The sequence below is a fragment of the Podarcis vaucheri genome, assembly GCF_965113315.1.
Source record: "Podarcis vaucheri genome assembly, chromosome: 1".
NCBI classification, from domain to species: Eukaryota; Metazoa; Chordata; class Lepidosauria; order Squamata; family Lacertidae; genus Podarcis; species Podarcis vaucheri.
In genome coordinates this window covers 105,430,848-105,445,807 of record NC_138759.1, presented here as the reverse complement: position 1 = coordinate 105,445,807, position 14,960 = coordinate 105,430,848, and the positions used below count along the sequence as shown (strand labels likewise).

General features: G+C 42.6%; 1 protein-coding gene across 2 annotated transcripts in view; it reads right to left on the bottom strand.

Annotated features, from left to right (window-relative positions):
• LYPD6 (LY6/PLAUR domain containing 6) overlaps nucleotides 1–14,312 on the bottom strand; it is a 680,840-nt gene extending 666,528 nt beyond the window's left edge. For both annotated transcript variants that reach the window (XR_014213666.1, XM_082199782.1), the window contains exon 1: nucleotides 14,199–14,312. The gene's annotated coding sequence lies outside the window, so the exon portion shown is untranslated. The remainder of the gene's footprint in view (nucleotides 1–14,198) is intronic.
• Between the last annotated feature and the right edge of the window lie 648 nt (nucleotides 14,313–14,960).

Sequence of the window (14,960 nt, the reverse complement as noted above, 5' to 3'; positions counted from 1 at the left end):
CAAGACATCCATCAATAACATTCATAACTCTCACATATATACCAGCTTCTGAATCCCCAGTGGTTCTTGCAGTATCCAGCCAAAACATTTTATTAAAATATTATTTCATTTCCAAAAGGTGATTTTCAGCACTGTGGACAGGCCTTAATGGAACCCCAATGAGCCCCATCAAGTGATATAGGCTCTTTCCCATGGCCAGTAATTTAGATTACAATCCAATGCACACTTAAGAAGCAAGCCTCATTGAATTCAGTGGGTTTTTTGCCTATAGAAACCCTCTCAGAAGTCTGCTTTACCATCCATGCACTGTACTCCTTTATTTAACATCATTGTGTTTTCAGGGTGCAAACATTCTGACCCAACAGTGGTCAGATTCAAAACAACACCTCCAATAGGGTTAAAATGCTACAGAGGAGATGGAACAAGAGCTCTGTTCATTTATCTCACTGTCCTCCATGTTATTCTTCAGTAGTATCATGCATAATGCAAACATCACATTAAAAGCAAAGAAGATGCACTCACGCTACCCATACGTAATGCAGATCTGACATTTAAGAAACCACCAGTACGGAGTAACAGCAGTAGAAAGAGATGCAAAGATGAAAAACCCACAGCTGCATAAAACAGCATTTATAGAGAAGTCCCAAAACAGTTTCAAGCAAAACATAACTCTTTCTAGGGAATAGCTGTCTAAAGAACAAAGCTTTATTCTAGTGTAAGTGTATGAATTCTAGAAGGCACACTGGATGGGATTCAACTAAGTTGCTGTGTGCATGGAATGAGTTCTGCTCACATTTGGGATTCTCCTCCCCCTAAAACTGTTCTGGAGATTAGGGGAACCACAGGGCAGGTTCAGGAGGAACAGGAGGAAGGAAAGAGGGGGGAGTTTAAATACATGAGCAGACCTCATTTCCCGTGTACATAATGCTACATTAAATTCCAATTATTTATTATTCTTACTATCATCATCATCAACAACACCACCACCTCCATCAGCAACATCATGTGAAGATCAGAAGTAAACTTAAGTAGCGCTGAAGTGTTTTAATGTTGGCATGTTCCCTTGTCACAAAGGAGGTTCCTCACGGTTAGGTCATGGTCTGCAGCGCTCTTCAGTTTACACATGGACACAAGATACATGTTTCAACAATGTTGTCTATAAGGCTATCTAGTTACAGCCCAGGAGCCAAGAGGTGAAACTGTATCCCTTTGAACTTCTTACCAAATTAGACCACAGTGTTAAAGGTATCGGGGATTAATTAGAGGGCAAGTTTCGGTGCAGTTGCTCCAAAGGCTGGTCATGTGCCCTCTTTCTGCTACAGCTGGGGAGAGCTGGGGAAATACACATCTGCAGAGGTCTGGCCTGTTGTACAGAACTGCTCTCTACTGGTGCTCTGAAATGTTTCTTTAAAAAAAAAATTATAAAATAAAAAAGAGCAACACAGCAAGCAAAAGAGTGAGATAACAAGACAAATGCTATGGATATGGAAGAAGAACACTACAAAAAAAGTCAAGCAGCACAGAAATGCAAGCTTAACACTGCAATTCTATGTCTATTTACTAATAGTAGTAGTAGTAAGGATACTACTAATTTCTTACTTGTACCCCATCCATCTGACTGGGGTGCGCCAGCCACTTTGTGTGGCTTCCAACAGAATACAATATATCAGGCATGATACTCATGTCCAATGGGGCTTACTCATTAATAAGTCCCAGACAATCACTGAATTGGGTTTGGAGGCTCATATGGAAGACAGTGGTCCTTGAGGCATACAGGTCCCAAAATGTTGAGGGCTTTAAAGGGTTAAGATCAGCAGCCTGAGTTGACCACAGAAATATATCAGCAGCTGGGGTAGATCTCACAAAACTGGCTATTGCCCTTCAGCATCCTACCTGTGGCACTTTGTACCAGCTGAAGTTTCTGAACAATTTAAGGGTTGACCCACCCAAATCAATTCTGGAGGTTTCAAGGACATACACAATGACAGCAAGGAAGGGTCTTGGTGAGTGAGCCAGCTGAAGCTGGAAAAAGGAACCCATCACCGCTGATGCATCTAACAAGAGTACCATGCCAAGGGGTATCCCCAAACTATAAATTCAGGGGCACGGCTGGATCAGGAAATTTTGCTGCTAAGGGCAAAACACCATGATTATGCCCCTTCCCCCATGTCAACTCCCCCCCCCTCCACAGATCTGGGCTTTCTTCCACTGCCCCACCCATATTGCCACTGGTCCCACAACTGCAGTCTTGCCTGAGGCTGTGCCCATGCTACCACCATGATGCAGCAACAGAGGTGAGGACCGTGAAGGCAACAGCGCTGCACCAGCACTGAGGGCAAAGCCCCAGCAGGGCTGGCAGCAGAACAATAGCAGGAGCAGGGAGAGGGCCGGATCCACCACCCGAGGCTAACAGCCTCACCTAGCCTCATGGGTGGCTCACCCCTGTTCAGGGGGGATGCAACCCCCTTCCAGGACAAACTGTAAACTCAAACCAGAGTCAAATGGCCTACCCACTAGCCGTAGTTCTGTTTTGCCTGGACTAAATGTTGATAGCGATTAGCTGCAACAAGTGAGCCTCATAGGCAAGCAAGGATTTGAACCTAGTTAACAAAACAGTTGTGGCCATGGAAGGAGAATGGGGGGGTGGGGGTGGGGAGAATAAAAAACAAGGAACACTGAGATTTGAACAAGTATTTAAGAACCAAAACCAGAAAAGCCAAACCCAAGTTGTCTTTAGCTTGTCTTAGCTCCAAAATAAAGGAGAAGAGCTTTATTTTCTGTCTATCCCTTTTTGCCCTCCAGATAAAAAAAGGACAAATTTTATGGCCGCAAGGAAATCACTGCAGCTCATATACTGAGGTCTAATTCACATGGCCCATTGAGATTTACCACAAATTGATATCTATGACAAAGCGTCTGCTGATTTATGGAAAGGGTCACTTGGGACACTGAGCTCTTTTCCAACCTGCTCATGTTCTTCATCCAAAAAGGGCTACCAATGGTATAGTTCTTCAAAACCACATTCCATTTAGTTCTGGAGCAGTTCCACTATTTTTTTTAAAAAAATGAAAGAGACAGAGATTTGATTCTCTAGGAAGGGGGGAAAAAACTTTCCTCACAAATGGAAAAGGGCTACAGGAAAACATATGACTCTGTTTTCCAAGATGACACCCTACTACCGGTTGATAAAAGTTAATATTCCCTCTTCGGCTGAAAAAAAAAAGGAGCCCTTACATGAATTATTTGTACACAGGCTGTGTTTCCATACAGCCTGTGGAGCAGAGCTACTATCTTGCCAGCTATGTGATGTCATATAAATTCTGTGCCAGTTTCAGGAGTGTAAGCCTAAAGCATAATGAGCTTCCTGCTCCAAGAGGAGCCTGTCATTCCAAGTGCTGCCCTTGATGTCAATGCCAGGACAAAATTATCTAGGATGAGCAAATGTGGCTGTATTATCAACTTTCCAAAGACACCTGCAAGACATACGTATTCAACACTACCCTCTGTATCTTATTACTCTTATGGCAGTGCAACAATATGCAGTCCTTAAAAAAAATATATTATTAAAAATTCAACAAAAATAACAAAAACAGGAAAAAATAACAAATACAACAACAAACGTAGTAAATATACACAAAAACAATATCAAATCCATAAAATGGGATTCTCCGAATCCCGTGACTTCCCTCCACCCCTGGTTCCTTAAATTTTCTTTTCAACTACATATCATTTCTACTCCAAAATATTTTTAGCCTCAAATATGCAGCCCTGAAGCAAAGATTTAGTGACAAGATAATGGGATCTCGCAAATCCTCCAACTGAAATTTTCCCCTAAAAAAAAATTCACTTAAATAAGAGCTCAGAAACCCATGGTCCTCCAGATGTTGCTTGACTACAATTCCCATCATCCCTGACCATGGACATGCTGGCTGGGGCTGATGGAAGTTGTAGTCCAACAACCCTAGTTCTGCATCCCTGACTTAAAGGAAACATGCCCAGGAGAACATTGCATATAACTAGAAGACAAGCGTGGTTCAAATATAGAGAATGTAAATATTGTCCTCTGAGTCATGAGACGGCATGTATGTCACTGGTTATCAAACCTTAGAATTCCATCTATGATCTTATTGCCTGGACTGACATTTTGCTGCTAAACTCTCTTAATCTCAACCCCTTTTCAGTCATATGTCATTAATGGCTCCAGCAACCACTGCTTGAAGACTTGTATAGGTTTTCAAAGCCTTCAAGATCCTGATTCACTATCTTGGAAACAGAGACAAAGGATTATACTGTCCCCAAGCTACCATATTGTTTTCCCCAAAAAGATAGATAGGTACAGATAAATTCAAATTAACCTCAGATCCGTAATAAATATGGCGCCTAAAGTATTTGCAATCTGGACTGGAGGGTTTTGGAACTGAATTCTGTTGTAATTAACGACCCTTCCAAACAACTGTGCTCAGGATCATGGTGTTATGTCTTACACCTCAACTCAATAGTTTTAATTTAAGTTCATCTCTATATAAGCTAAGCTCAACCCAGCGCAGGAGACACAGAATGAATTAATTTGAAGGAGCTGACACTGGGTATAAAAATAAGAGGGAGAAATTCTTCACACAGGACGAGGAAATCAGTGCTACCAGTATCAACCAATTATCTTGTTCTGTGCTATTCAAGAGCAAAGAGAAAAACATTACAAAGCCATGAACTAAGGTGCAATTGTCCCATACTAAAGGCTTGGCTGAAGAATACAGAACAACTGAAAAAATATTTAGCAAGGTACACTAAATTTCAAAGGATTTTTAAAAGTCAATTAGTGTATAAAGAATGTATCTTTAAGCATCTTTGCTCCCCCACTACTTATCTACCTTATTTTCACCAAGATAGAAATTCTGTTCTGGTTTACTATTTAGGTAATGCAGCCATTAGCCTCAGTTGCAAGCAACACAATTAACTGGTACTTGATAATGCTCATTTAGGTAACTGGATGCTCCAGAAAACCAATGAGGTGCAACTCAGGATAAGTGAAGTTCTCAGAAGATATGCAATGGAACAGTTGTTCTACAGGAACATTACATGCAGGAAAGAGAGAGCGAGAACAAATAAAATGACACCAACATAGAAAGATTATGTTTGAAAAGGGAATTAATAAAGAAAGGTAACATTACGAGGTAAACATTTTTCCCAAACAAGTGAGAAAAAGGAGTACCTTTGTTTGATTATCAAGTTTCTCTCTTTTGTAACTGATCTCCTTTGCTCACTTTACAGATAACAGTGGAATCAAGGAGGAATTTAATGCTTTTAAAGTATGTATTGCTTTCATCTCCAAATTTTCCAGCCCCATGCAGGTCTCCCACAGGGGTGGTCCAGGCTAGCCTACTGGTGCCTGGAAGACAAATTGCACAATCCATTGCTGACATGAGCTTGTGCCTTATTTCCCTCCCCTCCAAGCAAATGCAAGGCATTACACCCACTCTCATCTCATATAGCTCAAGGGAGTATCGTTCATAAGACAGGATTTTACCACTGTCCCAAATGATCAAATAATATTTTGGCTGGGATACGGGAACAATACAATATTTCTGTTTAGGCATCCCAAAGGTTACTTATAGCATTAGAACGCTTGGGTGAAGTAGCGTAACGTACCGAATGTTTTAGTTCCAAGCATTTATGCAGCAGGATGGAATAAATTTTCACTAATGGTAAACATTCCTGCAGCTCTGAAACACAACTACAAGATTACTCAACTGATTCAAAGTGTTTGCCACATGAAAGGGAACGACATATGTAAACTTGTTAAGCACAATCAAAGCTTTAGTCTGCACCAGTGCCAAGGATTTTAACAATAGTGCTAAGAATGCATTCTAAATAGAACAATTATGGTCGACATCTATTTACTCTTAATTTTTTGATAAAGAAAACTGTCTCACTGATTTAGATCTATTTGAAAGCTCCCTTTAGATCTGCAGCATAAAGACTAAAATGCATATATATTTTTGAAATGTAAGTGTTTAAGAATCAACACACAAATGCTATCAACACACAAATAGTGCTTTTTTCTTGTTGCGGGAAAAAGCATTGGATAAAACGTAAACCACCCCAAAACTATGCTGATTAATTTAGGCTTATCAAATCAAAAGTTTTATGCAACTGCTATTCATTGAAGTTGAGTGTTGTTGCATCCCACAGGATTTGCTCATTCCATGTGTATTAAATTCAAATATTTAAAGGCCTCCCTGTGGAAGGAAGCCACAGGGAATCAGCAACCCAAGCAATTTCTAAACTGACACATGAGGAATGCTGCTACACATGCAACAAATGTAGTCATCTGATTGCTTTGACAAATGCACATATATCCATTCCATGGTTGTTCACCCATTTCAGTAACTTCCTACAGGGTCAAGTGCAGGCACAGAGTTACTACCAAGACTAGGCTTGTCACTCCACAAGCCTGCTTTGGAAGCAACAATAAATATGGCTTACCATTACATGAATGAGCCTGCGGCTCCCCTCTCTTCCACTGCTACAAGGCAATCGTACGTTTTCCATTCCTTTTTAAATTATCCACTATTTAGCATTGCATCCAAACCTGAACTGTAGGTACTCTAAACTACAGTTTATTGAAACAAGCCAGCTTCATAAACCATAGGTTTCTGGATTCAGACAATGATGCAAAGTATGGTTAAACTAAAAAGGAAACAAACACTTTCAAAATCTTCCTTGTTGCAGCTCATACATACAATGGCCAGCTATGGTTTAGTGTTACATTTTAAGGACTCTGTGGAAACCAGCCAACTTCAAAGCATATTTTATAAAGCTGGCTTGTCACTAAACACAATTAAGATTGACCACAGTTTAGGGCTCAGAGGTAAAGGTAAACTGTGGTTAATCTATAAAGGAAGCAGAAGCTTCTGAACTCCTCACAGCTGTATTGGCAGGGGTGGAGAACACAGAAGCCTATGGTTTAATGAACCAGGCCAGTAACTAAGGCACAAGCTGGTAGCATTTGAGAGAGATTCTATTAAGAAATGCATGGGATTGTGCATATATTATCCCATGCTGGATACAGTAATCTTAAACCATTACTGCAGACTTTGTGATAAATGTGCCCGCAGCAACCTATTTCCACATACATTTGCTAGACTGAGAGTTATGACAGCAGCATTTCCTAAGAACTGAACTTAACACAGACATAAAAAGTATTTATTGGTTATGAGCCAGTTTTCAATATGGGACTGGAGGAACCATTTTTATCATGCTTAGGATATATCAACAAAGCAGTGGGGTGCGGGGGGAATCCCTTATAGATCTTTCATCTTAAAAGCCCATAGAAACTGCACAAAGCCATAGCTTTATAGAAATGCTCTTTCCCCCACATATTGGATATGCAATGAGTACACTGAACAATATACACGTACAACAGTTGTACACACTGTGTGTGTGTGTATATATATATATATATATATGCTTTCGTAGATTTTCACGGGTACAGGAATGCAGGTTTTGGTGTCTTCGGGTGTCTTCCCGTGTAAGAGTCGGGGTGTCTGTGCGACGTTTCGACGAGGTCTCACTCGTCATCTTCAGGCTGGTGCTTTCGGCTTCTTGTTACTGGAACAGAGCAGAATCTGGTGTTTGAGTTCCTATAAATACTGTTGAGGGGTGTGGTGTATAGCCTCCAACGTTTTGGGCAGAGAGGAAGTTCCTAGATTAGTGTGCCTTTTCTTCTTTTGTTCCTTAATTACTTAATTTCTTCTTTTGTTCCTTAATTACTATAGTGGCACCTCCGGATGCTGCACCCCCCTGCAATCCCTACACAGATCTGGCTGGCACAAGGCACAAAACCACAGCTCGCCCCTATACACGAAGCCAAGCCAGAGCACAACTAAATGCAGCACAGCCATCTTCTCAGAAAAACTCTTCACAAGCTCAAGAGGTCAAGACACAAAAGCTTTAGCAACTAATCTACACTTAATGACCCACCCAGTGGTATTCAGAATATCACTCATGAAATCACTCAAGATATCCCTCAAGTAATTAAGGAACAAAAGAAGAAAAGGCACACTAATCTAGGAACTTCCTCTCTGCCCAAAACGTTGGAGGCTATACACCACACCCCTCAACAGTATTTATAGGAACTCAAACACCAGACTCTGCTCTGTTCCAGTAACAAGAAGCCGAAAGCACCAGCCTGAAGATGACGAGTGAGACCTCGTCGAAACGTCGCACAGACACCCCGACTCTTACACGGGAAGACACCCGAAGACACCAAAACCTGCATATATATATATATATATATATATATATATATATATATATATATATATATGCTTAATTAAATGAGTTTAGTATTTCTCTCTTACCAGTCTAACCATTTAATTATTGAAAAGTGCATATAGAAGCTAATAGTTCAACTATTTGTGCCAGCTATAGCTTATCAACTCCAGAAGAATCCTGTTCCGTTTCCCATTTACATTGCAAATACCGAAAATGGAGGACGGATAGCTTTGTGAACATGTTGCATAAATCCTACCCACAATCCTACCCAGTGGAATAATGCTCATTGATTTCCATTATGTGTCACAGAAAGAAATCTGCATTTCTGTATTTGCTGTATTTGTGCTAGTGTAAAGCACTTTTACTTGTGTGAGGCAAGACACTTAATTTACACCAATCCCCTCTATCACAGTTCTCTCATTCTCTCCTGGCAGATCTCCCAGTGCTCTAGAGCAACTTTTCATGGGTCCATAGAGGATGTAGTCGTTGCAGAGGTCAGAAAATATTGGGTGCCCTGCCTTGTCCAAGAAGAAGTGCTTTATGCTGGTGCAAGGCCACCACTAGAGATAATCTTAGTGCCATATTCACACAGAGAGACTTGATTCATAGAAGGTCGATTTTATTTGAGAAAATTAATCTGCTATGTAAGCTATGAAACCAGTAAACCTAACACACAGTCAAAATAATAATTTTAGGTACTGAAGCATATTCTCAGGGATTATCCAGTTCTATCAGAATCATCATCGTATTCAATATCACATATTCAGTAGTCATAGACAGTAACAAGCATAGCCACATCCCCACACCTGATTCTACAGCGCTTTCGGTGTTGCTGGACTCTTGACACTGGAAAATGGTTCTCCATCAGTGTGACCATAAAACAAATAAAAGATGGCTTAGTCGGTAGAGCAGGAGACTATTAATCTCAGGGTCGTAGGCTCAAGCCTCATGTAGGAGAAAAGGTTCCAGCATTGCAGGGGGTTGGACTAGATGACCCTCGTGGTCCCTTCCAACTCTACAGTTCTATGATTCTATGAAAAGTTCCAGAAACTAAATATAGTTTGTTAGAAACAGACAACATAAATGTATTTCTTCAAGAAAGCTCTATAATGAATTGTAGACAATTGCGTATTACCCTTCCAGCCAGTTACCATACATTTCTGTGTACTGTGGTACCTCGGGTTACATACGCTTCAGGTTACATATGCTTCAGGTTACAGACTCCACTAACCCAGAAATAGTGCTTCAGGTTAAGAACTTTGCTTCAGGATGAGAACAGAAATCATGCTCCGGCGGCGCAGCAGCAGCAGGAGGCCCCATTAGCGGAAGTGGTGCTTCAGGTTAAGAACAGTTTCAGGTTAAGAACAGACCTCCAGAACGAATTAAGTACTTAATCTGAGATACCACTATATAAGATGCCCCCATATATAAGATGCCCCCTATTTGGGGGGACTCAAATTTAAGAAAATGGAGGGGAGATGGCACGGAGTTGTTGAGCTTTGGGATGGGATTGCCGAAAATCGCTCACCTGCACGTGTCGCAAAATCTGCTCCGTCTGTCCCCTCGCCGGCAGAAGCTGCCAATCGCACGCCCAATTGCCGCAGCTTCAGTCAATCAACACCATTTACACAGAAACCAATCACACGCACAATAGCCGCTAACAGCCGCGGCAGCAACCAATCAAACATCCACCCTATGCACTACCCATGTATAAAACAACCCCCATCTTTCGGCATGATTTTTAAAGGAAAAATCCTAGTCTTATACACGGAAAAGGACGGAAAGCAGTTATAAATGCCACTGCTTTTAACAAGGGGTGGTCCTATGCAACTTGCCTAGGAGTGAGCCCCACTGAACTCCATGGGAATCACTTCCAAGCACATGCAGACCAGACTGCACTGCCAAACACATACTCTATCAACAGCTAACCACTTTTGCACACACTTTTTACACAGACATATATCCAAGTAAGGGACGCGGGTGGCGCTGTGGGTTAAACCACAGAGCCTAGGACTTGCCGATCAGAAGGTCGGCGGTTCGAATCCCCGTGACGGGGTGAGCTCCCATTGCTCGGCCCCTGCTCCTGCCAACCTAGCAGTTGGCACATCAAAGTGCAAGTAGATAAATAGGTACCACACCGGAGGGAAGGTGAACAGCATTTCCGTGCGCTGCTCTGGTTCGCCAGAAGCGGCTTCGTCATGCTGGCCACATGACCCGGAAACTATACGCCAGCTCCCTCGGCCAGTAAAGCGAGATGGGCGCCGCAACCCCAGAGTCGGCCACAACTGGACCTAATGGTCAGGGGTCCCTTTACCTTATATCCAAGTAACTACACTACGGTAATTTGTTTCAATAAATAACCATTGCTGCTGCCATGAGTCCTGGAAGGAAGACTTGCTCCCTGCTGTAAGGCCCATTTCCACCTGGCCTAGGGAGTGGGGCCCAGACTCACCCTGAACAGCTAAAAGAGGCTCTTGGGAGGCCACTGGGACATTGCTGGAACAACTCTTGGTTTGGGGCAATTGGCTAAAATGTTTAAATTGTTTTAAACGGTTCTAATTTTGGTTCGTCTGTTTTGTTTTTGTCGGGTTGGTGTTGGTTAAATGCTTAGGTGGAGTTGGTGGTTATTTTAATTTGGGTATAACTGTAAACTGTTATTATTTTTGTTGTTGTTATTGATTTCTATTGATTGGTTGGTTGGTTGGTTGGTTGGTTATATAGGATATTTTGTTTTTCAATGTTTGATGTTTTGTTGTGCTTTTATATATGTTGTAAGTTGCCCAGAGTGGCAAGGGAAACCCAGCCAGATGGGTGGGTTATAAATTTTAAAAGAGAAAAAGAAATATTCGATCGAAATAATCAACCAGTATTTCCACATGTGGAACAATTCAAAATCCTTACAATGGGAGTGCAATTTAGTTGTAGATCTTTGGGTGATTTCTAGGGTGCCCAACTCCCAAATGCCATAGCAACAAAAAGGCTCCGATTGGTACCCCTTTTCTATAGTAATTCATATGTAGAAATGTATCTTATGTGTGTAAGTTGTCCCAGTGTGTACTGTAGATAATTAGCTCCATCTCTCAGACACCTTTTTGAATCTAGCTTTGCTCCTATAAGCCATTTTTTGTATCCATCTGTGATAGATGGACATCAGGATTCTTACAAAAAAAACAAAGTCGATCACACAATAGTTTCCTCATGTTTAACTTGCCTCGACTTTAAGGCTACATATATTGCTGCCGACTGCGGCAGCAATCCACAAACCTGTCAGGCCTTACCACCTGGACTTAAAGTGAATTTAAGAAAGATTAATATCCTTTAAATCACATCTCATCGTTTGACTTCAAATCTTGGATCACATTCAATCAATGTTACAGCTTGAGATCACAAGCTGTAGACATTCTATCTATAATAATAAATCTCGAAGTAGCTTATTCAAACTCACAAAACGAGAGATGGGACAGCCCATAGAATGAGACAGATTTTTAAAAAGAAAAGAGAAAGGTAAGAAGTGGGAATATTTATTGAAGATATAACCCTCTAGTTACCTTACCAAGCCAGGACACATCAATATTCTTTGCCCTACTCTTGTTTTTCCTGAAACACATCAGGTAATTTATAAGCATCATGCATTTATGGAAGACCAGTTCAAAGCATCTTCGTCCCTTTTCATCCATGTGTAAATTATTTGATGTTGTACTTATTAAATGGTTTTATTTATTTATTAAGGGATGCAGGTGGCGCTGTGGGTTAAAGCACAGAGCCTAGGACTTGCCGATCACAAGGTCGGCGGTTCGAATCCCCGTGACGGGCTGAGCTCCCGTTGGTCGGTCCCTGCTCCTGCCAACCTAGCAGTTCGAAAGCATGTCAAAGTGCAAGTAGATAAATAGGTACCGCTCCGGCGTGAAGGTAAATGGTGTTTCCGTGCGCTGCTCTGGTTCACCAGAACTGGCTTAGTCCTGCTGGCCACATGACCCGGAAGCTGTACGCCGGCTCCCTGGGCCAATAAAGCGAGATGAGCGCCGCAACCCCAGAGTCGGCCACGACTGGACCTAATGGTCAGGGGTCCCTTTACCTTTACTATTTATTTATTGCCTTTCTATCCCACCTTTTTTGCCCTTCTTCAATCAATCCCCACATCAACCCTGTGAGGGAGGTATGGCTGGCCACACCCAGTTAGTTTCATAGCTGAGTGGGGATTTGAACCCTGCTCCCCCAGGTCTTACTCCGACACTCTCACCACACCACCACTGGCTCTCACAACACACAGGTGAAATTACTTGATGCTGTGCACGTTAACTCAGAAGTCAGTCAATAAGACCAATTTTGAAATCAAAGAATCACTTCAAAAACAGTCATTCTAGCAAATACCCAAAATGACAGACTTAGATGAATTAAAGTAATTGCGATTTTTCTTGAGTCATTAAAGTTATGAAAGTTTTTATGGTAAATGAACAATTCCCAAGGAAAACCTTTTGAAGTTCACATTTTATTTTATTTTTACAAAAACAAGCAAGCAAGCAAATCTCAGGACTGAAATATTTTTTTTTTTCATTTTTAAGTGGCAAGACGGCATTCAGGCTAGAATGTGCAACATTATCTAGACTACCACATTAAAATAAATGTGTGAATCACTCCGCTTGTATTACCAATATAGACCACTAGTAAATGTACTTATGATCTAACAGCTTTGTATGTTTATTCAAAAGTAAGTCCCACTGTGTTCAATGGTACTTACTCCCAAGTAAGTGTACAAAAGATTACAGCCAGTGATTGCAATTTGCATGATTTCCTGGGAGTTCAGTCTCGCGGGCTTTTTCCTGGGCAAACATGCATAAGATTAAACTTAGACTTGGACTTCCATCTTCCCTTAAGTGATTTTCTCAGCAAGTACTGGCTTTACCTATCAATTTTTAGCAGTTCTAGACACATGTCCATCCAATGAAAAGAGCATCACCCTACAAACAAAATGCTTTGCAACTATGAGAAGCAACTATTGGAATTCACAGCAAAATGCATTCACAGAGCATTAGAGTACTTGAGTCAGGCCTATTAACTTCGTGTGTATGTCACATTAGTAGAAAAGGAGCCTCAAAAAATGTAAACTCTTGAGCCTGTTAAATAAAAAGGAGTTCTGCATCCTCAGTATACCACCAAATGCATTCCGTTTATTCACATTTAACACGCTAAACGGTCTCACTAAAAATCAATAGAACTAAATCAACTTTAACCTAAGCATCTCAACGGAGCTGTTCTAGATATTCAACTACAAGGCCTGGTTTGTTCCTCTTAATAGAGTTTCTGCTGTAATATTTAAAACTAGGATGTAGCTTTAATTCGAATACCGCAAAACAGCGAAGATGCACGTAGATATTTCTTTTAAGCATTTCATCTGTAGGGATCAAGCACCAGGCTGTAAAATATTCTGCGATCACGGGGGTGTTTGGGGGGGAGAGGCTTGTTTGTTTTTTTAAGTCCACTTTATTTAGCAAAGAAATACATTTGTATTTCGTAGGTAAGCCTCCCGTCTCGAATCCGTTTGTATGATCTCCAGCTGGGAAACTTCCCCCCAGCGAAGCGCCTATTTCATTTCCTGCCCTCTGAAAGCTCGCCAGCTCTTGATCCTTGGGGGAGATGGACTGACCATGACACTCTCGCCGACGAGGGAAGACCAGACCCAGGAAGGGGGGGAAACCACCGCGCTCGTGATCGTGCACTTGCAAAGCGCGCCGATCAATTCCCCAAACATTTCATCTGTTGCTGCAGATCCCCAGCGCTTGCAGGGAGCAACGCACAACAAAAGCCTCGCCTGAGACTCCGCGCCTCTCGCGCGCAGCTCTGTGCCTCTTCCTCCACACGGGGACCCTCCTTTCCCCCTTATTTAAAAACAGTCATCAAGGTGGGGGGGAACCCGGGCTACTCACCGCTTGCGTGGCCAGCCGCCCGCCTCGGGCCAGCCGCCCCATCCCACGAGCGCACAATGCAGCGAGCGAGGCTGGCGGCGTGCACTGCAGTCCTGCTCTGGAACGCTCAGCCTCCCCGACACTCCCGCCAGCCAATGAGAGCGCCGGAAGCCGCGCTAAATTCTTGGGCTGCCTCGCCATTGGCCAGCCAATTAGCGTGGCTTGGCTGATCAGAGGGGTTGAGACGAGCTGCAGGGCTGGTCGCCCGCGTTGCAAGGCGGAGGGAGAGAGCGAGAGAGAGCCAAAGAGAGGAGGAGAAGCAGCCGCCTTGGCTTCGCCACGCAGCCCTTCGACCCACCTGGGGGTTCCTCCACAGGTCACGAGAGATCACCCCTTGTGCCCATCGCTTTGGGGTTGCATGTCACAGAATCCATGGAATGATTCCCAGATCCTTCTGGGGCGCCTGTGGAACCCCCTGCCACCAGGAGTGCCAACTTCAATAAAATATGTTGGGGGGAGCAAGCAAGCTCCTCCCCACATAATCGATCACAGGACATGGCACATGCACGGCATTTGAATGATGGCAATGCCCATTAACTTTGGGGGGCAGCCCCCTCAAATATTTGGGGGGGCTGAAGGGACCTTGGTCCCTAGGAGTTCGCTCTGATGCCTGCCAGACTTCCCCAGTCACCAAAGCGTTTCTGTTTCCCACACCCCAAAAAGAGCCCGTCACCTTTAGAACCCAAACCCTCTCCCAACAGCACCAGGACAACAAAATGCTGC